Raw genomic sequence first — 26,333 nt, 5'->3', positions numbered from 1 at the left:
ATCGTGAAGATGAAATCTAAGCACAAATTGACAAAAACAGGCAGATGTTTCTCTTTTGGGTGAATCTTTGTATAATTGTCCACAAGGGTTTCCTTACCCTTTCCTCTGAAGCTTTCAAGTGCGACTTCTGACAAAGACAGCAGAAGTAGTACTGCTGTAAGATCTGTTACAAAGCTAAAAACCCAGCAGAATGGCTTAATACATGAAAACAGCAGCTTGTAATGAGAGCATCAGAAAACAGAAGCTCCCAGCCATGAAAGGTAAGTAGTGGTAGGTGTTTAAAGAGTGAAGTCTACCGGTTTTATCCAAAGGGTCCACTTAAGACTTCCATTAGAAGGATTAGGTCTTGTTTTCTCCATCAGAGTTGGTTCTCAGCTTGCGCATCAGTGTGCCAGCAACATAAGACTAAAACTGTTGGTCTGAGTCAACTGAATCCACTTCGGGGTGGGAGACGAGGGCATGCTGTTTGGAGGAATGGTTTTCAAATTCTAGCACCTTGACCCAGAACACTTCAAGGCAATGAGAAGTACATTACCCTTTCAGAGGAGGGATTAGCAAGAACCAGGTAAAGACACTTCCCAGAGTGTCAAGTGTTTCGTGCCAAAACTATGACAAGGCAAATGAATAAAGTTATAAAATTTCATCATGTGAGAGGATGCGTATACACGTATATGTATATATACATATATGTGTAAGTAAACTGAACTGTAGAATCATAGAATGTGTTGGTTGGGTTGGGTTGGGTTGGGTTGGAAGGGACCTTTAAAGGTCATCTAGTCCAACCCCCCTGCAGTAAGCAGGGACATCTTCAACTAGATCAGGTTGCTCAGAGCCTCATCAAGCCTGGCCTTGAATGCCTCCAGGGATGGGGCCTCCACCACCTCTCTGGGCAACCTGGGCCAGTGTCTCACCACCCTCATTGTAAAGAACTTCTTCCTAATGTCTAACCTAAACCTACCCTGCTCTAGTTTAAAACCATTGCCCCTCGTCCTATCGCTACATGCCCTTGCAAACAGCCCCTCCTCAGCTTTCTTATAGGCCCCTATACTGCAGGGCCTGTACTGTAGATGACTTCTGAAGATGCCAGGCCATATAACTCCATGGCGTACCAGGTTCAAAACCAAATAATACAGATTCTTTTCTTTCATTTTGTTTTCTTAGCGTAGGAATAACTGGTTTGAAACCCACAAGCAGTTTTATGTCTGTAAGAGTATTAAGCAAGAAGTTTCGATATGAAATCATTATCTTCCCTCTTCTAAATCCAAATACTAATTGCAACCTTGCTGTGAGCCTACAATATTAAGGCTATCATAGCCATGGCAACCAAAAGCAACATTAAATGGAATACATATCCGCTGCAGAAGATTGGATTTGTTTTTTGTTTGGGCATTTTTTTTCAGCAGCCATGATATACAGGTCAAAAGAACTTCCAGTTCTTCAAACCTCTGAGCTATTTTGCCACATATGCTCTTCTGTCACTTAATATTTTGTGTATCTGTATAATTAATTTCGGCGCAGGATGCTTTGTTAATCCACAGACACAAATAAAAACACAAATTAAAATTTCAGCATGGATTTTACAATGGCCCATTTACATTTCAGGATTAAACCCATAATAAAAACTTTTGTGTAGTTATAATTGGGCTGATTTTTCTTAAAAGGAGGAGATAAACATCTATGTAAATAGCCTCAAAAAGTTATTGTGTTTAAGAAAAGAGCACTTCAAATGAGCTGCTTAAAGTCACCTTCTATGCTTTGCATGATAATTGTAATGCAAAATAATAAACAGCACGGGGCACCAAGCACAGCACTTCAAGGATGATATTGTGCCATTTATACACAGATAATTAGGCATTTAAAAACAACCAATATCACTTTAAAACCTTCCTATTAAAATTTAAAAAAAAAAAAAAAAGAAGGGTGTGTGTGCAAGGTAAGATTATTGAAATAAGTTTCCATTTGCTTGATTTTCCTGAGGGTATGTGTCCGTAATGATCTGCCTGACTGCAAAGCATCTGAGTACACACTGAAATTAATTGCTGGGGACATTGCAGTGCACTGTAGCTCTGTAGGCCACGGGTGATGTTTCAGACGTGGATATACTTTACCTCTTTGTGGGTATATACTTCACCCCTTTGTGGGTTAGTCTTACCTGGAAAAGATGTTGCTGTGTCTAGCTTGTCATGTAACATAGAGGAAAGCTTACATTAGCTGAAGAACTTACTGCTTGGATTTCTTATTCCAGTTTTCAGAGAGAAAATGTGTGTAGAAAGCTGTATCAACACAAATGTCTTTATGCAGGTATAATTGTATCCATGCTAACGAGATCTCTCTATGAGAAAAAGCTCTAAAACGTCGCACCTTGATTCAACACTACACTGTCAGCAAAAATTTTTATTCTATAATGTAATATTTATGTATGTTTATAAATGGTGAAGAAAGGGCTAATATAGTCAGACAGCATGGGCAGAAACAACTGGGAGGTGTTAGAGATTGGTTCCTTGTGCCCATGATTTACAGCAATTGTCCTGCTGGAACCAGTAATTATCTAGCAATTGGTTATTAAACACCCTTTAGAAAATTATTTATAAGGATGCTTTTCATGTAAATTACACCAAAAGTTGTTCAGGGGAGAGCTTTGCACTGATAAATAAATATTTTAATACAGACTACTGAAAAAGAATTTTCACCGAGTCTTGGAGTGTTGCTTTTAATGGTAGAAATGTGTTCAGGTAATTTGTGTGCGTAACAAGAAAAATCATGCGAGTCCGTTTCACCTGAAGGAGTCTCTCGTGTCCCGCTGCTCTGTGGCTGTAGTTGCAGAGGGCAGCAGTGGAGGAGGCACCAGCTGGTTGTGGCCGCTCGGCTCTGCACCTGGCGCACAGCGCAGCGGGCTGAACCCACCGTCCTCCAGGTGCAAGGCGGTCCCGTCTGAGGGACTCCTTGCAGAGCACCTGAAATCATAACCCTTTCCCCAGAACAGGATAAATCATGAATTGCTCTAGCTTCTGCCCCACGGGCAACTTGTGTGGTTGGCGGGTGTAAGACACAATGTCACTTCAGGCCTCCACTCCCCACCTGTAGAGAGAGGAAATATTCCTCTGTGCCTCAGTGGACATTGTGGGGATGAAGGCACCGAAGATGCTCCTGCAGTGACATGGCATGAATTCCAGTGGCAATTTTTGAAAAGGCTATTTGCTGCTGGCGAGATAATCTAAACCAGAAGTCTTCGCGATGCTCAGTGTACCCTTAGCCATTAGCAAAGAGCTTAGATAGGAGTGAAGTAGCATCTCTGAGTTCTGCATGGGTTCTTGATTCTGCGATTCTATGATTCTTTGCATGGGGGAGAATTTTCCTCTTTTCAGCTCTGCATGGTCATGTGGCCATTTTTTAGTGCAAAAATTCAAGAAAGGGTTCTTGCGATGATTCTGAACAGTGATGCATGCTTAGCTGAATGAAAGCTTGTAAACTTGACAGTGGTATTAGTTGATCTAAGAAGACATATTATCTCATCCTGCAAACTGTATCTGCTTGGGTGCTTGGACTATCATGGCTACAACTACATCCTAGTTAATAGTCCGAGACCAGCTTGTTTAGGGGAGAAGGTGTAGCATTTTCATTTACTCTACAAGGTCTCAGTGTAGTCCTCAACTAAGTTACTACAGGTGTTTTTCTTACCCTGAGCACGCTCAGTATCTTAACATGAGTTTTGTGTAGCTACTCATTGCTCTTTTCATGCTGGCTCAGTCATTATTTTCCCATGGTAGCGTCACTGTTGTAGGAGGAAGAGTAAAGGTAACTCTCATAAATTCAAACATGTTTAAACCATTTTGACACAACTTGTAAAAATTAAAAAGCTGATTGCGCTTTTAATAGCAATCTTGTCAGTAATATTCAAAGTGATAAGTCTCTAGTATTCTAAAGGCACAGATTTCCCTAAGTGACTGAAAGAGACTTCAAAGAATCTATAATTAAAATCAGTAATATGTACCGTACGTCTTAAAATCCTGAACTCTAGTTGAGAGATTATTTTCTTTATATAGTACCTAAGAACATATTCAGATATATTTATACCACTATTGTCTTATTTAATGACCATTCCTGCTGAAGACTAGCCTCTGCGTCTGTAGGCTGAGTCCTGCATGTGGGACGATGTGCCATTGTGCTGTCCCAGGAGGCATGCTGACAAAGAAACGTGTCTCAGTCACAATACCGTCCCCATTCTCCTCTCTCGATCCAAAGAAAACATTAAAAAAGGTGCCGTTTACTTCCCCCTGCCTGTCTATGGTTCCCCTGGCAAGCACGCTATGAGCAAATTCCTCTTAGTCTCCATTCATGTGCAAAGGCACAAAAGGAGAGAACAATATCTGCATTTTCCACTGTAACCCATACAATATCTGGGTAGGCAGTGTGGCTAGACAGGGATTTGGGGAATTGTTCTCCTGCTTGGGACTGAATGACAAACTGTTCTTGTAAGAGCTGAGTCTGCTGGTGTCATTATACTGAACTATCACTGACACACCTGGAGCCGCCTGCAGATGAAAGGCACTTTATAACCAAAATTTGTGCCCTTCAGAAGGATTTACGAGCCGTTTGTACAACAGTGTAAATTTAACAGTGCTGCTAATAAGCTTTTGGTGATTTCACTGTGAGTCATATATGCAGAAGAACCGAGGATTAAGCTCTCTTTAAAGGTTTTGAGGTTTAGATAATGGAAAGAGGCAAGGGGCTGGCCTTTTTCAACCATCTGGGACCCCCTTCTTTCTTCCCGTCCTCCACAAGCTCTCTAAGGCAGATGCTAATGTAGTAAAATAGGTGCGTCACAGCAAACTTCACCTGGACAACTGGCTTCAATACCTCTGACTTACCTAAACGTTCTTTAACTCTTTCTTCCCTAGTCTGATCTTTACCCTTCTTCTGTTATTAATGTTAAGTTTTTGTGGGTACACCTTGTCATAACTAACATTTTGTGTGTAGATGGGAGCAAGAAAAGACATGAGAATGTGTCAGCCTTTCGTCATCCACCGTTTGTTGTCCTCCCTCATTTAATAATGGAATTATTCTGGTTTTTGCCTTCCCCTTATATTGTTGCACACAGTAGCGATAGTGAGAAAAATATTATTTTCTTCTGTCTTTGGAAGTTGGCTTGTTAAGAGTTGAATGATGGTGTTCATTGTGGAGATGAATTTTCAATATTAATTTCTTTTTTACTTTTTTTTTTTAATTGAATAAAACTAATTTTCAGGTCTCATCATTGTCCGTTCTCAGTGAGCTTTTAGAAGCCCCCCTTTACTATGGCTTTGACTATGAAAGGTCTGAAAGCAAAATGGATTATCTCTTAAACTGTTATCACTGGGTTGTTTGAAATACAGATTAGACTAGAGACAAAATAGTTTTGTTGGCCTGCTCTCCATTTATTTAGAGAATAAATTCTTCCTTTCTCCTGTGTATGAGAGTCCCGAGCTGGAACCAGCAGGTCTGTTAGAAATAAGGAGTAAAGAAGTAAAGCTGAATCCTCTCTTTTTTTCTTCCATTGTGGGCAATGGGAAGATAATTCCTTATTGCTAGAATTGTTAGCTGGAGGTAGAAGGGAAGACTATGTAAAGAGAGTGGTAAGAAAGAAGATTTGGATTTAAATATTCATGTTTTGGGGGCTATTCAATGATATTAGGAATAAATTACCAGCTAAGGACACACTTGATTGATTCTGTCTGAATTTGTTTTATAATATTTTCACATAATTTCATTTATTCTTTCCTTTAACATCCATTAGAGGAAAAAAGAAAAAATATACAGCATATGAAAAGAACACGGGGAAGTTTTTAATATAATGTTAATAATAGTTGATATTTAATTGAGATCGTATCTTTAATCTTTTCTTCTTTTCCCCTGCCACTGTTTCATCTCTATTCTTATTATCTTGTTTTCAGTACAGAATTATCACCCACTGGTTTTCCATAACAGCGATGCCCATATTGATTCTCCTCTTGATTTTAACTCGAAGCTGAAAAATTACTCACTTAAGCCAATAAAAGTAGATGATGTGGTTAGTTTTGGGTTCCTTTTTTAAAATAATAAACGAATAAAGGAGAAGAATGATAAGGTTATAACGATTCTGAGTTACAACAAACTGGTATGGAAATGCATTTTAAATCATTAGAACTCAGAACAGTGTTATAAATTTATATTTATCTCTTCATGGCGAGGTAAGTGGTCCCTAAGGACACAAAACCCTTGTCTGCAATTCTAAGTTACATTTGTCTGCTACTACTTGGGCACGGAGACCACCTGGCAGATAATGGATTCTGTCTGTGCTTCTCTTAGCTTCCAAAACCAGGGTGTCTGTATGCAAAGTGCCTATTGGGAATGGTCCATGGTCCATGTTAGCTCCCAGACTGTGGCCAGGAATTGTCTGGGGGAGTGCCAACTGGCATGGGCCGAAATCACCGCTCTTTTGCTTTAATAGCAGAGATGATCACATTCCCGGGCTTGGGAAAGTTCCCAAGCACTGCTAAATTTACTAACACAGATGTAGCCAAAGAACATTGTCCCATCTAGAAGAAGTTACATCGCTCCTCCAAACACTTCTGTGCGTACCAATCTCAACACACAAGTAGTCCCATGATGCAATGATAACTAATCGGTGCAAGGTTTGACCTTACACAGAGGCAAATGTCAAGAGTTATCATGGTATGATTTTAGTGGCCATGTGCAATTAAGAATCAGCCTTTATTGGCGCTGAAAAAGTATGCTCCAAATTAATTCAGGAGCAGAGGCTGAACAGAAGTCTTCCTGAGTGGTATGCTAAAGGATTTGATTCTGCACCCATTGATATTAATGGAAAATTAGCTCTTACTAGCTTCTGTTACAGCAAAATGAGAGCTAGCTATAGGGAAAAATCACTTAAAAGCCATTGATTTCACACACACAAACCAAAAGATAGATAGCAAAGGGTCAAAGTTATCTAACTACAAAAATGAAGATCTTTTAGAACCTTTATCTTAAATATCACAAGTAAGTAATCTCAAATACTTTTGACAGAATGAGTGGTTTGTAAGGGGATCCACACAGATGCAGACGTTACAGTATCAGTAGGTACGTGTGTAGGTGGAATTTCTCCACAGAAGGAGGAAGGGAAGGTATTGTGTCTCAACTTCAGGAAGACGCTGAATATCTGTAGAAGAAATTGCCTTAAATAACTGCGGCCATAGTGATCTGGGTTTGATATTCCCAGATGCATCCAACACCTCCTATGTAGGCATAGTATAAAACCAATACGTATTAGTCTGATCAGGAAACACTGGGAAGCCAAATCGAGTATGCTTTTGCACTAGTTGCTTTGATTGCTACGTGTAATCGCTCCCTTTCCTTGAGTGCGTTCAGTATTCTTTCCCATATTTTACTGTGAATTTAACTTTTAAACCCAAGACTACTAATCCGCAATGATACTGACAAATACTCGAGTCAAGATTTTCAGACGTGTTCTTGTAGTCCTGGAAACTCCAGAGGACCTCTCACCTAAGAGGCCTTTTCTGAAGAGCAGAGCCATCATGAAACTTTTGGTGCCATCCAGCTGCTGGGCATCTGTCCTGCCTTAGTCTCTGGTTGTCCCCTCCTTGCTTCAGACAGACAGACAGACAGACAGACAGTCCTGCTTTCTCAGGGGCCCAGGTGTATTTGCCTCGTTTCAACATCCATCTCTCATGCTTAAAAACAAATATTTGCTTTAACAAAGGCCAAGTTTTTCCTAGACCTGGCAATGCACAGGGTTCTTTTTACACATCTAATTTCTCCATTTTTTATGCATTGTAGCAGCATTCCCCTCTTTGGAAAGGTTCCAGAAAGCACCTGTACACACTTGCTCATTTGTGAAATGCCGGTATGGTAGGCTGTAATTTGCTAGTCCATTTCTTCCCCGAGAGTAAATTAATTGAGTTGATAGCAGGAGAATTTACAGTTTTGTACAGGCTACATACACATGCTATAGTAATATTTTAGCATTTGGATGGGGTAAGTTAGTCATGACTGATTACAGAGCAATTCCTGTCTAGGTGGTGACAGGAAGCAAAGGCTTCTCTTTCCAAACTTTGTGGGACACCTGTCCTGCGAGTAAGGTACCTCAAATAGTTGCCTATCTCCCCTCCCAGTACTTTTTCACTTAGTGTCCCACAGTCTTAGGGCTGGGACCTTTAAAGGGTTTGCAAAACTGCAGACGACACAAATCTTCTGGGGTGGCTCACCATTACTGCCTTTTGTATTTGAGGCAGGCATGTTGATGAGGGCTCAAGACTTACCGGGTATGCCTACACATCATACATATTCTCATTTTTATCCCTCATTTGCCAAGTCTTTACACGGAATTTATTTTTCTTTCTTTAGGGTTAGGCCAGCAAGTCTATGGCTCTTTCTGAACCTGCATAGCGGCTCTTCTACCACAGCCACTCCTCCCCCGCCCTGCCCTCCATCATACTAGAACATTTTATTGAGACTATAGCCCCCTCTATACCATCAAGAACTTGTTGTCGTTTCCTGTGAAACACCTCAGGTGCCAAACACAACCCCGGTGCAGCCTGCGGAAATGGAGTCTCCCAAAGGGGATGCTGAGTGTGCATAAAAGTGGGCCCTGTTTTTCCAAGGCACCTGCCAGAACCTTGCTGACATTTTCGGCATAGGAAAATATTTGGCACTGGACAGCTGTTCAGAAACTTTTCCCCTTGTAGGTAGTAGAAAATGTTCCCTTTTTTAAACATATTTATATAATTCTTTTGGGCCTATGCGTATGTGAAAGGCTTCATTTTTTCCCTACCGTGATCTTCAGAGAATTTACCTCCTTGGTTCTTCCTATTTGCTCTATCACTCCTCACAGTGAACACATCCAGCTCTTCTTTTTAGTCTCTGTCTTTCCTAGCAACCTGAGCTGCAGGATGGTTAATTGCTTTTACTCTGTCTTCCAACAAGTCACATTAGAAGCCTGACTCCAGCACCTATTTATTAGTTTTGGGTTCCTCTAATAAGTGCACCTTGTTGAACGCTTAACGTGTTTGTTTTTAACACCTCCTCCCCCAGTAGTATTGCGAATTGTTTCTCTTCCAACTTATTCACTTGTGAAATTCATGGGGATAAGATCGTACCTGCAAGCACCAAGGTTTACTGCTTTCTACTTTTCTGTCAGTCGGCTTTTCCAGACCATGAGGTGCAATTGGCTTGTGTTCCTGTATTCAGTGTAAAATTGCCAAGCATCGCATTTGCTTGCAGGTTGAAATTTTAGCAAAGGGGAAGCTGATGTTTTAACTATTGCTTATATAAAGAATCCGTAAGAGCTAGTGGCCCTATGTTTGTCAGCTTTGTGCCCTGCACGGTTTGCTGGCTTTGGCAAAGAGACAGTCCAGTGCAGTTGCAAATGTCTTGATTTGTGGTGGTAGCTCCAAAGTGTTCAGCTGTATGTTGCATTGTCCTCCCCCACTTCCCCATCTTGCTTTCCTTTTCCTTTTAAATCCTAGCTAAGAGCTTTGCATGCCTTTCCACCCATGCCTCTCTTCTTTCAGTATTTTGGATTTTCCATGAAGTCTACTGAATAGATCATATAAATGTTTTCTGCAAGACTATGTTGTTGGTGGCTAGATCTTCTTCTGTAAACCTTGCTATTAGTCTTGTTCCACGTGCTGGAAAGTCTAATTGTTCTGCTATGGTTTTCTTTACTTCAATGGTTTCTAATTGTCCTTCTGAAGGGAGTTGGAGATTTTTTCTGTCTCACAGCTTAGGTCACAATAGACCCTCTTATCTTCTTGACATCACCCCATTGCAGTTGGGAGAAAAAAAAAAGGAGAGAACTGTAAACCTACTCTGCAGCCTTGGATCATTTACAGACTCATCTGTTATTTCTCCTGTTTTACACCTTGTTCTAAGACATTTATAGGTAGAAGTAGAATGCAATATTCAAATGCCTCTAATGCACTGTTTTTCAGAACTAGAAATTGTCAGATTTAGGGTAGTCTTGGAAGTTAATTATTTTCTTTTTTTTTTTTTAATGTGTTTTCTTTGTGAATACAAAGGATACTGTACAGGTAGAAACTCTGATATACACCTTCATCACCCTTCATTTTTCTGGACAGTTTCAACAAACAAGAGTTGTTCATCTTGTTATTAAGCAATTGATGAGAGCCCAAGATTAGCTTTCCTTCGCCGCTGAATTCTCATTGACTAACATCATGGAATACAAAAGACAGCATATTTCAACAAATTCATTGTGTAGCCTTGCAAATGGGAAAGAGATACTGGCAAAGTCATGAACTGTGTTGTCAGGACATGCTCCTTCATTTTATTCCATAAAAAAATACAGATAGAACATAACTAGCTGCTTCTGAGGGAAAATATAGGCTGCATTCCAGAGAGAAGCATATGTAAAGTGTTAGACCACGGGTAAGCTAATATGAAATTACTTTAGTGCATCATGATTGAAGAATAAAGTCAGTCACATTGAGAAAATTTCCTGAAATACCTCTCCAAAATAATTCAGGATGGTGTGTTCTGTTGTTGTCCATTCTTAAATACCATGCACTGAAAGACCAACCAAAAAAGTAAGTGTCAGTCATAACTGTTTCTTCTGCACTCATGTTCACTAACTGTGCAACCTGACTTAACACTTTCTGCAGTGAGGAAATAACTGCATCTCTAGTTTGATAAAACTGTACAAGATAATGTAAAACTGAACTGCACATTTTCCCTGTTATTCATCAAATCTTTTCAGTCTGGAAAAAAAGACAACTGAGAGGGGATCTTATCAACACTTATAAATCCTTAAAGGGTGGGTGTCGGGAGGATGGGGCCAGGCTCTTTTCAGTGGTCCCTGGCAACAGGACAAGAGGTAATGGGCACAAACTCGAGCATAGGAAGTTCCACCTAAACATGAGGAGGAACTTCTTTCCTTTGAGGGTGGCAGAGCACTGGAACAGGCTGCCCAGAGAGGTGGTGGAGTCTCCAACTCTGGAGACATTCCAAACCCGCCTGGATGCGTTCCTGTGCAACCTGCTCTAGGTGACCCTGCCGTGGCAGAGGGGTTGGACTAGATGATCTCCAGAGGTCCCTTCCAGCCCTACCATTCTATGATTCTGTGAAATAGGGACTCAAAATGTCTGCAAGTGGTGAGCAGCGCAACGCACAGCACCGGTACCAGCTTCAACCTACTGTCCTTAGGAAAGGAACAAATAACTAGATCATGACACATGTTTTTTAAAGGGTTCAGGCGTTTGTCTAGAAAACACAAATTGGAAATCAAATCTGAAGTGAAACTGATACAAACATCAAACAACATGAATGTTCCTTTTAAAGAGGGAGCTGGAAAACGGACACACAAAGGGGTTATTTGTAAAGAAAGTCCCTCCCTATAGACTAGATTAGTGAAAGGCTGTGGTTTAAATGAGTGAGATGAACTAGCTGTAAATATGAATCCCTTGTGCCTCAAAGTTTTAAATTACTAGTACTCTGTTTTACTAATTAGCCTTTTATTTTTTGGGAGAAAAAAAAAAAAAGCTGTTCCTTTAAAATGGGGCAGGGGGGACTGTGGGAGAGAAAGAATTATTGAATAAAGGTTCCTTTTAATTTATTCACTAAAGACTCCTGGCAGGTAAAACTCGTTTAAAGGAAACACATTTTTTTTTTCATGATCTTCTAAATTCCCATCTGTACTCAGACAGTTGTATTTACATTGTTACATTTTTCAGGAGCAAAAATTCTCTGATATGAAACGCTGAAGGAGTTGCATATGAATGTTGCTGCAAAATGTCTGTGTGCAGAGTATTTCTTGAAAATGACAGTGGTGTTCGCCACGATAGCCTCATGTAATCAAACTCCCAGGGTACCATATGCACTGATCTAGTGAGTCGTTGCAGCCCTAGCTAAGGAGACACGGCCCTTTTCATTAAGTTGTAACAGCTCTTGGTTTTAATTCAGCAGGTCCTCAGTTTATTCTCTGATCTGTCAAGCTCATGGTAGCTAAGATAACTGTGCTAAAGATATTTTGTGTCTGGGATACTTAAATATACCAAAAATAAAGCAAGCAAGGAGGGGAGCTGACAGTGAGAGAGATGTCCAGTGAGTGCAGTCAATAGAAATGATTTGAAATTGCTTAAGTGGTTTTAAAAAAAAACAACAAAAAAAACCCCAAACCAAAACAAACAAACAAACAAAAAACAAAACCAAACAACAAAACCAAACCCTACCTTCTAGCCATCTATTTGCTGGAACTTTGACACTTAAAATGCCCCACAGGTGCCTTGTCCAAATCCTGGGGAGTTCAAACAATTTTGGATTTGCCAGGTTTTAAACCTGTATTTACTGTTCATTCATCTCGGACCTAACAAACCTTTTCTGTCTGTGATCTTTGTCATGTCAATGCAGTAGAATTACAACCACTCACAGCAGTTAATTTTGTGATATTTTCTACGAGACAGTAAAATTGTGCTGGAATAGAAAACCTGTATAACAGTTTTCCAGGCATGGATTTTGATTTCTTGGATGGTATTGAATGCAGATTGTCAAGATTTCAAACTCTCTGTATCATCAGTATCTTTGTATTGCAGTTTCTGAAATATCAGAAAGTAAGAAGTTGTCAGCGTTTATAGTACCTGCAGAGCGCAAGACAGCGACTTCGATGTCCCTTGCTTGAGACTGTCAGCATATGCTGAGAGGTGTTCTTCCAGGATCCTTTGTAGATTAACAAATTAGGTTTTCTTTGTGAGAGATTTATACCAGTGCGGGGAATCCCTGGACTTCAAACGCATAAAATAGGGTATCTACAAATGAATGAAGGGTTAAAATATGTGCATGACAATCTGGTGGTGGAGAGTGGATAGCACAAATGTACGTGGTAGGAAGCATCAAAATACTTGAAGATATGAAGGCTCATGCATTTCAAAGCAAATGCAGGAACCGTACAGGTGATGGATGTTTATGCAAAGCTTTCTGTGTAGACATAGAGAAGCAATGTAGCATAAGGGTTCACAATCACAAGCCTAGGAAATTTCCGCAATAAATCTCCAGCCAGGCAACAAAGGAGAGCTGCGATACGTAGACTGCCTTGCTGTCCTTGAGTCAAGTTAGGTATTTGCTTGTTTATGAGCACTGACAAGAAACCGCGTGGTGTCTGACTACCATTTGGGTGACTGGGAAACAGATCCCTCACATGCAACGGCAGCCGCTCTCATTGAGAGCTCTCATTGAGAGCCTGGCATGGAATTCCAGAGACTGTAATTACAGATAATGTAACTCAATTTTCCTGTCAGGAATCTGCTATTTGTAGTACCAGCAGAACCAGAGTGTGTCACATCGCTGCCACACTCCAGCCAAAGCAGAAGCAGCTGTCGGGGTTGCCAAGCATACTGGGGTAAGAGGGATGCAGAGGAAGTTTTTTTTTTTGTATGTTATTTGGTGATCAGCAGGCCTACGGGAGCATCCTGTGCATTGATACTGTGCATTGATACCATGCATTGATACTGTGGTGCACAAATGCTGCGACTCAGTTGAGGTAGAAAATCACTTCATCTGCTGTGGTCTAGTCTGTGAAATAAGACTGTAAAACCAAAACCAAATAGCCCTCCTTGAGCAAAAAGCTCTGTTACGCTCAATGCAGTATGTCCCATACAGCAGCGTCCCTCTTTCTCCTATACAGAATAAGACGACTTATTTGAATAAGGATGGATGTAATTTGTAATGTCAGGCTCTCCCAGTCAAAGCCACACAAAAACTTAAATCCAAGGCTGCTACATTTAAGGATGTTGCATTTGTTTTAATTCATGCATTTAGCAAACTAGGCCTCTGGCTTTTTCTTCCGTTTGCAGTAAAATATTGTCTTGTTACCATTAGGGCCCACAAGGAAAGACACAGTATGAAATTCTGGGGAGGTACTGAACTTTCATTGCCTGGGACTAAACACTGAAGCTTAGAAGTAAAATGTCATCATTAAAGCAAGTGGAAATGACAATAGGATTTCTGTTTTAAAAGCTTGCATCAAGACACCTGCTGTTAGTGAATAACAGGTATCGAAGATTTTTTCACCAAACAAAGGTCATCCTTTCTCTTCGGCTGACTCTTTGTATTTGTAAAAGTAAAATCGGCTCGACTCAATCAAGACTGGCTTTTTCCCCCGCTATGCGTAAAGGAATTTAACTTACATGAGAAAATGAAGGGCATTTCCTCAAGTTCCAGAAATCCGATAGCTACTTGTGACTCCTTTTCAGTTTGATTCAGGTTAGGATAACTGGTCGCTGAATCTACCTCTGACTACCCCTCATGCTCATACACTTTGACTATGCATCCTACAGTTATTTAAAGCAGAGACACCTTCACCTGCAGTCACCTGGAAGGAGAATCTCCACTCTCCTATTCCTATCTTCCATCTTGGTAATTTTATTTTGAACGAAGACTAAAAGCAACTTAGAGGAACATGGGAGTTATGTTTCAATGCACGTTGATGCAGTGGCTCTGAAATAGCACTAATAATGCTGTGACAAGTACCTGGTAATTTCTAGAGATGTCACAGTTCATTTGATGCCATCCATATGCCATGTACTAGTAAGAGAGAAGGAAGCGGTGCCTAGGATGTAGCAACTGTTGTATGCTGGTGGGGTGGAAATTGGGACAGATTTTCTTGGGGCAGATCAGAGTCAGAGAATCTGAACAATTCCGGACCACTGGAGGTCATTTAGTCTAACCTCCTGCTCAACACAAGGCCAGTTTGATCAGGATCTCAGGGTGGTATTTAAGTTTTGAAAATCTCCAAGAATGGAGCTACTTCAGTTCCTCTGCACTTTTTCCAGTTCTGTACTGGTCTCGGAAGGAATATTTTTCTTTTTTGTTTAGTCCAGTCAGAGTTTCCTTTGCTGCAACTTGTTATCCGTCGCTTCTAGTTCTTTTTCTGTGCATCTCTGGGAGAAGCCTGGCTCGGTCTTCTTTGTAACCTCCCCACAGGACTGGGTAGGCTGCTGTTAGGACCTTCAAAGCCATCTCTTCCCCAGGCTGAACCAGCCCAGCTCCCTCAGCCTCTCCTCACAGGGCAGGTGCTCCAGCCCCTGGCCATCGTGGTGGCCCTCTGCTGATTCTCTCTGGTCTGTTGGTATCCAAAACTAGACACCACGCTCCAGCTGTCTCATAAACACCAAGCAGAAGGGAGTAACCGCTTCCTTTGACCTGCTGGCTGCAGTCTTCCCAATGCGGCTCACGATGCAGTTAAACTGTGCTGTCAATTGATTCATTTTGCCTTCCTCCTGGGCTGTGAAGCATGTGAGGGCAATATGGATAGATACCAGGTTTATGGAGTCAAGGAGGCGAAAAGAATTGTTCTTATGGGCAAACTATAAGCAGCATATCTTTTCCAGCATTATGCAAGACTTTGAGGACAAAAAAAAGAAGAAAGGGGAAGTGAAATAAACAGAAAAAAATGAGTGAGAACCAGAGAGCTCTTAAGGCTTACAAAAACAGCTTCTTTTTCCCACATGTATCCAGACAGGGATCTGAATGTTTCTAGAGATGCTTAAGAGCTGTGTATTGTGGGTTTGCAAAAATACCTGTGGATTCTGGTTGGTTTTGATTATTTTTTTTTTTTAACTTCTTCCCTCAGACCCACATATGACTTATCCATAATGACGGGTTTATGTTCCTAACCGGTGAGTACAAACAATTCATTTTCACAAAGTAGGCCTCAAGTGTGCAGTAGGTCAGTCATGCTTTGGCCACTAGGCATGCACATTAATTGTCTAGGATTACTAATTGTCCAGCGATCCCGGCAGCTCAGTGTCTAGAAAACTGGTACATCACTGCTCAAAACTGTGGTCTCCTCCTGAGATCAGGAGAATGGGGATTGCAGCTTCTGCTAGCAAGATAGACTAAAACTAGTCTTCCATCTAAAAGAATGCTCCAAAATATACACAAATGTGGTTTTAGATGCTGGTGTTTACCTCCTTTAAAAAGTTCTCATTTTTCCAAGAAGATGCCATAAATAGAATTATATAGAAAGGTTATACAGAACAGGCAAGCTTATTCACAGTGACATCATACTATAAAACTTGAATGTCACTGTATTATTTTTTTTTCCTCTTTAGCAATGTCTGTCTCTATTTTGCAGTATTTATGTCATGGAATTAATAGCATAAGTAAAATAATTAGGTAAAATATTAGTAGACATACTTCACGCTTCAATTTACGAGTATGAAAAACAGTAGGGCTTGTTAGGAAAATGGTCGTGTTTTTAGGTTTGCGTCCCTTGGAAGAAAGTACTGGCATGGAGAATAAACATGCTGAGAATGTATGGCAGCCTTGAGTTAAATGCGAGGACTTCTCGACGGAATGAAGCAAGGGAAATTTTGCAACCTTTCATTACACCTGTTAACGTTTAAAAATCGAAAGTGCAAGTGCAGTGCAGCCACAATGTACGTATTTTTAAAGACAGTCTTCCTGGAGTAGCTTACTTTGTATTGTGATGCTGCTTGGAGCCTTTGCCAGGGATAAAGACGAATTTCTCTAGATGCCGTGCAAATGCAACAGGAAGACAGCACTTCTCCCAGCACACCACATCTGAATTTATTAGCAGTTGTGCCCGGATGCACCTGCAAGATCTGCCACTAGAAAATAAAAAGTTGAGTGATCCTAGCTCTGCCTTTGAGATTGGGTGAATCAAACAAGAAAGCTTGTCCACTCAAACAGTGGAGGCTGTTGCAAATACTGCTGGTGTGCAACGGGAGCGAGGACTCGAGCATACCCCACAGTGATGCGTGTGAGGGGAGGCTGGTGCCCTGCAGAGCCCTGGTGTAGCAGCATCGGCACGGTGTCACACCAGCGTCTGCCCCAGGCTCTGCGTGCCCAGCTTGGGAATCTGTGTGCCACAGTCATTGGTCTCATATGTGGATACGCCTGGCGTGTTTCAAACCACGACTGCATCCATTTCTCAACTTTAAAACTGGAGTATCATTGCACGTGAAGTGCGCTGTTTGCGTCTAAGACTAACAGCCCGAATTAGCAGGGGAAGACAGGAAAAGACAGAAGGATAGTTCTCCCTGTTTTGTCACAACTCCTATTTACATGAGGAAAATGTTAGCGTTCTTTATCTCCTTGGGGTACCCGTCAGTGCCCCAGTTCCAACATTTGCTACGTCGCTCCTCAGGGAAAGCCTTGAAGCCATATGGTTCACTTGCTATTCCTGCATTTCTGTGTGCCTAAGGAGTCAGCAGTGGTAGTGGTCCCTATTCTTTCTGCTACTTCACTCCATGTCTCATTTGCTTTTTATGCTTTTTCCAAACGAAAAAGAGTCTGTTGCACTCTCCAGCTTGCCTCTAGCTCAACACTAGCAGCATATAAATATGCTTCTGCCAGCACACGTGTTCCTTCTCCCATATTAGAGATACAGCCAAAGAGCTCTTCCAGCCAAAGAGATACAACTTTTCTGTGTAGTGAAGGTATTAAGAAAACCAAGCTTATTCATCTTTTACTTACAGTTGATCCTCTCTTAGAAAAGTTGATGGACTAGATTTTGCTTACAGTGTATTCATACATATCTCTCCAGGTCTTTTTCTCTGGGACTCTAACCCCACAGGGAGAGAAATCTGTTGTTGTGTTTTACAAAGGCCAAAACCAAAGAGGTTGCTTTAGAATCATAGAATAGTTTGGGTTGGAAGAGACCACCAAAGGATATCTTTAACTAGGTCCGGTTGCTCAGAGACCCGTCCAACCTGACCTTGAATGTTACCAGGTATGGGGCATCTACCACGTCTCTGGGCAACCTGTGCCCATGTTTTGCCACCCTCACTGTAAAAAAATTCTTCTTTATATCTAGTCTGAATCTACCCTCTTTTAGTTTAAAGCTGTTGCCCCTTGTGTCCTACCACATCAGGCCCTACCAAAAAGTCTGTCCCCTATCTTTCTTATAAGCCCCCTTTAAATACTGAAAGGCCACAATAAGGTCTCCCTGAAGTCCTAAAGGAGCACCTTTAGGAGTGTGCATGCATGTGTGTGTGCAGCATGACATAGCTGGCAAATGATTTCTGAAGTGAATGCACAGACACTGTTACAGGAAAGGCCTTTTGATGGTGTATATGGTGAAAGAGACTACACTGCGCTATACGAAAGCAGTGTTTTCAACAGGTAGGGATCCCCAGTGTCTTTGCAAGGGACGTGTTAGTCTCTAAAGACAAAGATTTAAAGGGTGCATAACCGCCAGCTAAATTTTATCCTGTCGTCAGAGCTTGTCAGGGCTCATGCTTAGACACAATGAATGAAGGAATTCCACTTACATGTCTGTAGACTATCAGTATGCTTATTTTAAAATACATAAGATTTGGTACAAAGGTTGCATGACATTTAGTCTCCGCAGGCCAGGTCATTGGAAAAATACATGAAATGCGCTATCAGCAACGATTTTCCATAGCTGCATGTAAAAGATATACATACAAATGCCACGGTAAGCACTACATGATGTGAAGGTCAGTGTTGCGTGCTAGAACTCTGGTTCTGTCCTCCAGGATGCAATTGCTTTTATTCAAACCACTACATGTTCAGCAGAAGAACAGGAATTCATGGGATTGTTGCAGGACAGAATATTGTCCAAAGTGTCTGTCAACAGCTCACAAAACTGGAGCCTGCAAAAAAGCTGGCAGAGTACTCATGGGAATCTACTTCAGTCTGAGCCAGTGAACCAGTTCACATTCCGAGCAATTCAGTCCATGACAAGAGCTTAAAAGAACCTTCTGAAGGCTAACAATTACACTGAACTTGAAGAATTAGCACTTTTAGAGGCATTAAAAAGAATAAACTGATTCATGTATCCAGAGATTTGACCATGTATCTCTCAAGGGGGAAGGTATTTGTGACATTATGGTGTCTTTGCAGCCAGGAACAGAATGGTAATTCAGACTGGAAAGGAAGGAAAAAAAAAAAAAGAGAGTTGCATTCATCTTCTGTAATGCATTATTTTGGACATTTACATCTGAAATCTGCTTTTCTATGAATACATTTTTCTCCAAGTTCAGATTTGTACTTCAAAATTTTACTGCTCATTAACGGTGAAAACATTTTAACATTTAACCTTTTTTTCCCCCATTTAATTTTACCGAAGTCATTTGGGAGAAGAAGATGCAGAGGTAAACAGCGATTCTGCATACGTAGAGTAGTGCCTCTATTCTTGCGCTGTTCTTGAACCTACTCATCAGTAATCCCTATAGGAAAGGTGATGGATACTAAGGGACCATATACATTTTTTCGAGGACTTGGGCACATTATACAGTATATCTGAAAAATGGCTGTGTCATTATTTACATTGTACAGAACAAAGCAGTGTTTCAGAAAATGTCATGGATGATTAAAGTGGGAAAAAATGGATTCCATTCCCCATACTGCCACTAATTTTCTCTGTGTCCTCATACAAGTTTCGTCTTGCAAGCTGCTAAGCACATGCTTTCTGGATGACCCAACTCACTTCAATGAGAGTAGTCTAATACGTACAAGTATTATATATTGAATACATGCAAGTGTTTTCAGAAAGAAAGAAGGCCTTCAATTTTGCATGCCTCATTTCCCATATCCTTAACATCAGGAGGATATATTTATTAATTTTGTTGGACTGTGAGGACATATTATTGTTTGAGATGTCAAAGGGAAGGTTTTAGCAAGTAAGATGAAAATAGAGATAGCAAAAATGCCAGTACACATGGTACAAGGGCAGCTGAAATGAAAACCTACCCTTTTCAGGGATGTAATATATCCACTATCCAAGAATTTTATCTAAACGTTTAATCATCAAATGACTTTAAGCCCTGAAACAAAAGGGTGCTTTAAAGAAGACTGCCTGCTAGAAGAAAAAGGACATCAGAAGAAAAATATGTACACAATTTGGGATTACAGCCTTTTAAGGTATTTAGCTCAGCATTTACCCAAATGGTAGCCCAATCTTAAGTACATTTGTAGATAAAAATGAATTATTTAGTGTGACACTTCGGTGTCATTCAGAATTCTTATTCGATTTGATACTCAGTGTTCGTTAGGCGGATACACAACTGTGATGGTTATATCTGACTCTTAGAGAAACATCCTTTGTCACATAAAATAGGTTCAAACTGAATGTAAAGCAGATAGCGGGTTCACTCCACCTTGTTCCTTAAAAGGAAATTTAGTCTTTTGAGTTTTACAGTGTTTGGGTGGGTGTTTTTCTTTTTTAGTGGTTCATCATTTCTTTGAGGTGTTAGCCTAACAATCCTCCAGGTAGTGATCATGGTATAGGTAACAGTGCAGTACAATGGGAGCAAAGAGAGCAGAGATCTTGTTTGGAGATGGATGCTACCGTAAACTATGTTTTGTTGGTTTAAAGGACTGGGATTTTGCTTGTTATTTTGCTTACCTTTCCTGATAGTTCTGTACGTTAGCGAGTCTACAACAAAAGAACCCGCCCCAAAACTCCCTCAGGACATTTTTAGATGCAATAACCTGTGACAGTATATTTGTTGGTTTACCACAAAAAGGAAAACAAATTTTTCAAGAAATGGAGATGAAGCTTTCACATATACTAAAAAGTAAAATATTTGTCTGTCCATAAATGTGAAAAAGAGTTTTCCTTCAATCCTAGGATTTCTTTTATTTGTAGCAGCATTAGTGATATGTCTTGAGATCCACAACAAAATCCTTACATTTACTTCATGTTGCCTAGAAGAGAATCGTTGGGACAGGTACAATTTGGTTACTTGGGCCCACTGCTAACTTCTCATTGAAATTGGTGGAAGTTAATGCCTAAATGCTTTTGAGGATTCAGGCCTTATTGGCTAGTCTTGATGACTAACCCAAATGCAAGAAAACCCTGTATCTTTCTACTGCTCTAACTCTGTTGCTCTCAGAAAATGTTCTATTTAGACCTATTTTACTGTGAAAAGTGAGGTCCGCCAGCTACCTTGCAGTCAGACACGTACTGGCACACATTAGGAACTTCCTGATGCCTCTCCTGGTTATTAAACTGCCGAAATATGCAATGCCGTGAGTATTTCGGGATTCAAAAAAAAACTTTTCAAAATAGTTTTGCCTCTGAAATATTAGAATATTCATATCTGTCTGGGCCTTAATTTCAAGAAAATACGAAGGAAGGTGCTAGTAGATACCTGCTGAAGGTTATTTTATTCATTGCCAGGAGTCCTTTATTAGAAGCATCTCCTTTTCTGGCTGTCAGGTTGTTTTCATTTTGGATCAGATTTTGCCAAACAGCAGCAGGCTGTACCAGAAGTGTACCAGCTTTGGTTAACAGGTCAGAGACCTGTTGCATGAGCACCTCATCCACTTCTTTATGAAGAAGAGCCTCCAGTCTCTGGTGCCAGTCCATGGAAGGAAAACAAAGTCTTGAGCAACCTCCTTTCTATCTGTCCGGAGGCACTAAAACTTCTCCCTAAAGGTGTGACTTTCTTCCACTTGGTCCCTTTTATTTTATAATGAAATAGAACGAGAAGATTAAAAAACCTTCAATTTACATACTACTTACTGTAAAATTATTCCCTATGAATGGACCCTTTGAAGGCCTCTGAAATGAGTGCTACATTAGGGTGAACTCTACTTGAAGGCTTTGGGAAGTGTCTTCGTTCTCAGTCCCCCATGACAGTTTTCAAAATAATCTTGTTTGTGTGACCTTTAGCTATACTGTTAAAATGCACTTGAAAAATCCTAGGCATTTTGAAAAAAATTTGGCTTTATTTATAGGACTGATTTTCTTTAACTTATCAACCCCAAATGGGTACCTCATAGAGGCTTATTGCTCCTGGCCATGCATAAAATCCACACGAATAAATGGGAAAAGACAGAATCCCCACCATTTTTATGTACACAGACTTGGAGTCTGGCACTTGCTCATTTGCACAGTTACCTGTCTGAAGGCAGGCAGGTATTTGGACAGGATAAAATGAATAACCTGGCAGTTGTACTACTGTGTCACACAGCAGGCGCAGCAGCTCCAAATTCTGCCGTTTGCCGGCTAGGACCTCCCTCTAGGTCGGGTAATCAGTCCTTTTTTCAGGGCTGCGGGTTAAGGAGGTCAGTTCTGTGGAGGTGGACCCTATTTGGGGAAAAGGAGAAGTAGAATTAGTCACGGATGCCTCTTCTTCAGCATACAGCTCGTAGAGATTAAAGGCTCTATGTTATGGCTATAGATAGGGTGGGATTTGAGGCATGTCACAGCATAGAACCAGGAGCAGCTGCTGTCGTGTTTAGCGGCAATTCCAGAGCAAACGAAATTCAAAAACCCTTATGGTAAGGGTGTCTTTATAAACTTCATCCTTGCGAAATTATGGGCTATGTAGATAAGACTAGGTGAGAGGAGTGTATATGAACATATATACGAAATGCATGAACTGAATAAAACACATATCTCATAAATGTAACATATATATATAAATAATATGATACAGATTATATAATTATATCTGTATAATGGAAGGTGCAAACAAAAATTGTGCTTTGCCTAAAGCATGTGGGAAATTGGTGGTAGAGCTAGAAATTTTACAACACCTTGTGTTAGGCAGAAGATCATGCTTCTGTAACTGCCGCAAAAAGCTGAAGGAAGCTTTATTCCCATATTAGCTTTCATTTTTCAGGCAGCATTGCCATTCTAAAGATATCCTTTCAAAAGGTGGACCTTTTAAGAATGTCTGCAGATCTGGACTCCCTCAGATTAACCGGGGGCACACATTTCAAAGGGAAGTGGTGTTCATGGGGAATTCTCTGCCGGCCGCCCAGATCTCATCCGCAGAAGTAACGGATAAGTAGTAAAGGAGTTTAAATTTCCTCAAGCTGCCTTCTGTGGTGCTTCAGCTTTGATCTGCCAGGATTACCTCCAGAGGTGGGAAAAGTAGTTAATTTTCCACTTTTACTTGACACTTCCCCTTTCTCTGGAGGCTGCCGAGTTAGTGCCCACTACCCACTAGGTGAGCTGAATGGAGTACCAGAACTTGCACTTTCTTGGTGTTGACTGACTTCACAGGCTGTCAGGTACGGGAGGCATTTGATGATTTTCATTGGCTTCAGCGTAGCTGCCAGCCAACTACAACCAGTGAGGTGGACTTTCTACTCTGGTTAGCCCATCATGCCACAGTCTTTACCTTGTCTTTTCCCATGCTCCCCCCACAGAGCCCTAGTCCCCAGGGAACATCCCTTAAATATCCTTATAATTATTTCTTTATTTTTCTCCAGCTCCAGATTAAGATCATTCTTTGTGGTGATGGCTACAAAAAGACTTGATGACTTGGGTAACTTCTGCGATGCTTATAAAGTTAAATATGTTGTCTTACTGTGTTCTTTTACTCCTTCATCTTTTGTCTTTGGAGTTGTATTTAAGCTTTTTGTTTTATTATTGATTAGAAACCATCCTTTTGTTCTGCTCTTGTAACACCTCAAACAACAGATTCTCAGCCACAGCCAAGGCTCCTGACTTCTTCCGTAATACAAATATTTGGCAACGGAGTACAGTGTATGTTTGTTTTTAAACAACCATCACATGGAAGCTCTCATGTCCTTGCACTGTTGTCAGCTGTTGCAAAGGACAGAACAGCAGATGGTAAAATGGACTAGAAAAAATGACTAACCATGACTCGAGCTCTACTTCTGCACTAGGAGTGAGGGGGATCAGAAATAATGCTGTCCCCGCCTCCAGGCTCCATCTTTTTGCACCGATATCTTGGTTGTGCACACACCCAGCATGGGATGAGGCTGGTCCTTGTGCTGTGTCTGGCTAACCAGCCTGCCTGGCAGAGGCTGTCCTGGAAGGAGACAGGTGGTAGTGGAGCATGGTGGCCAAGGATGCATGTCACCTGGTGGTACCTCACTCTCAGGCCTTGCTCTAAGGTATGCTCCTTAACTGCAGTGTACTGTGACAGCTTTTCAGGTACCATGTTAGGGCTACCAAGATGATTAGGGGACTGGAACATCTCTCTTATGAAGAAAGGCTGAGGGATTTGGGTCTCTTCAGTCTGGAAAAAAGACAGCTGAGGGGGGATCTTGTCAACACTTATAAATACTTAAAGGGTGGGTGTCGGGAGGATGGGGCCAGGCTCTTTTCAGTGGTGCCCGGTGACAGGACAAGAGGTAATGGGCACAAACTTGAGCACAGGAAGTTCCACCTAAACATGAGGAGGAACTTCTTTCCTTTGAGGGTGGCAGAGCACTGGAACAGGCTGCCCAGAGAGGTGGTGGAGTCTCCAACTCTGGAGACATTCAAAACCTGCCTGGACGCGTTCCTGTGCAACCTGCTCTAGGTGACCCTGCTGTGGCAGGGGGGTTGGACTAGATGATCTCCGGAGGTCCCTTCCAACCCTATGATTCTATGTGCTAGTCTCGTATACCATGTATCTATAGCCCATCACGCATCTCAGATGTATATTGCGGACTCTGCCCCACACAGCAAAAAAACCCAAAAACCCGAGACATACTTTTTGTTTCCTCTGTGGCAGGAAGCAAAGGAGACCTCTGTCCTGGCAACAGTCTGAGCCAAGCCACTCGGATGGTCACAACTATTCTTGAACTGATATAGGTATTAGTGGTAAACTCCAGCACTTTCAATATGCCGTAGCTCTCATGGTAATATGTGTTCAGATCAGGGACAATTTTAAATCAGGTATGCAAAAAGCCACATACAGCTTCTTCACTGGAACCATGTTGTCTTATAAGGCACCAGCCAGGCCTATCACCATGGTCTATGCTTGGAGTAAGCCTCTTCTGGCCTTCTCAGCTCTGCTCCCAAGGCACAAAGGGCAGATAAAATAGCATCATGGCAATTTCTAACAAATGCAATGAGTCAGTTCCTGTTAATGATGAGACCCCTGTGAGTCAGATCATTAGCACTGATTTCCATTTCCATTGCTCTTGCTGTTTGCTTTTTTTTTGCCTTTTTTTTAAGAAAGGGGAATATTTTCATTTTACAACTGTTTTTTAAGCTGCTTTCCTAAGGAAATAGGTCTTACGCAGTGATGATCTCTGTTTGCTCATCCTTCTTTCCCCTCTCAGGAACTTTTGTGCCCATCAACAAGAATTGGTAGAAACATAGCATTTTCAAAGTTGCTAAGTCCCTACAATCTTCATGAAAATGTACAGAAGAAAAAGACCCTGTTAGTGCTGTGGTGAGAGAGCTGCCACAAAGGCAACTCACTCTATTAGTCACCAGAGAATCCACACCTCTAGATGGCAGGAGAAGCTTCAGAGTTTGCATGTGATTAGACCTCAAACAGAGACACATCTATTTGAAACTAAAAATAATCCTCGCTGCTGCTCCCAGAAAAGCTGATTTTTAATTGTATAAAATCCATCCTGTAAAAGAAGCGTCTGTATCTTGCTCTGTAGATTCATATGCTCCCCTCTCTCCATACACATTAAGATTTAAGGTACTCATCAGTGGGAAAATATGTATAATCTCCCACAGGACTGCAGTCTCTCCTTCAGTACTAACATATTAAAACTAGACTTCTTAAACATTCATATTAATTAGTCTGTAAGGAACCATTACCAAAATATGGTGTGAATGCATAATTATGAGGGTGTGTTGTCTGGCAGGAAAATGAGGGTCTGATCCTGCCTCCTCCAAAGTAAACGGCGGCTTCACCACCAATTTTCATATAAGCAATAGTGAGCCCTAAGGCAGCAGAAACGAGAGACAATTTTCCCCTTCCTGCCTCACTGGAAGCGCTGTCCCACCCTTGCTGAGAAAGCACTTCACCCCTCCTGGGAGGGGAGATAGAAAGAAGAGCGTTTGGCGGCTATTATCAATATTCATGTACAGCTGCAACTCACAGGCCTCGTTCCCTGCTGAAACGTGCCATTAGCTTCAGCAGGGCTCGACCCCCAGAGAGTGGCACGGACCCCTGTTCGCCACACTCAGGCATGCCCGGCCGTCCTCTAGGTGCATCTACCGTCCTGCTCCAGGAGAGGACAGCTTGATTCTTCTCCAACGTCGGGGCTGTCACCTGGTCCTGGGGCTTGTGAGATGGGGTATCAGACTGTCCCATGTGTGATAATGCTTCGACACGGACTGGAGGCTTCAGACAGTTGCAGAAGTTCAAGTTCTGCCATTTCACTGGGCTTAGAACTAGCCAAAACCTTTGTTTGCCCCAGATAAACGCGGTGCCAGAGCCTACAAGGTACAGCAAGCTATGTGTTAATTTTGAAACATCAAGCCTGCATTTCTTCTCACATCTCAGATTAGGATCTCTTTTTTTTTTTTTTTTAATTTTATTTTTTTCTGTGTGTGTTTGTTTGTTTTCCCTTAAATAAAAAATAGCATGGTCTAGGAAATGCAGAATGGGACTGGAAAACTGGAAAGAAATCTTAGATCTTGT

This window comes from Rissa tridactyla, chromosome 1 (genome assembly GCF_028500815.1).
Source record: "Rissa tridactyla isolate bRisTri1 chromosome 1, bRisTri1.patW.cur.20221130, whole genome shotgun sequence".
NCBI lineage: Eukaryota > Metazoa > Chordata > Aves > Charadriiformes > Laridae > Rissa > Rissa tridactyla.
Note: the sequence above shows the minus strand (reverse complement) of the source record.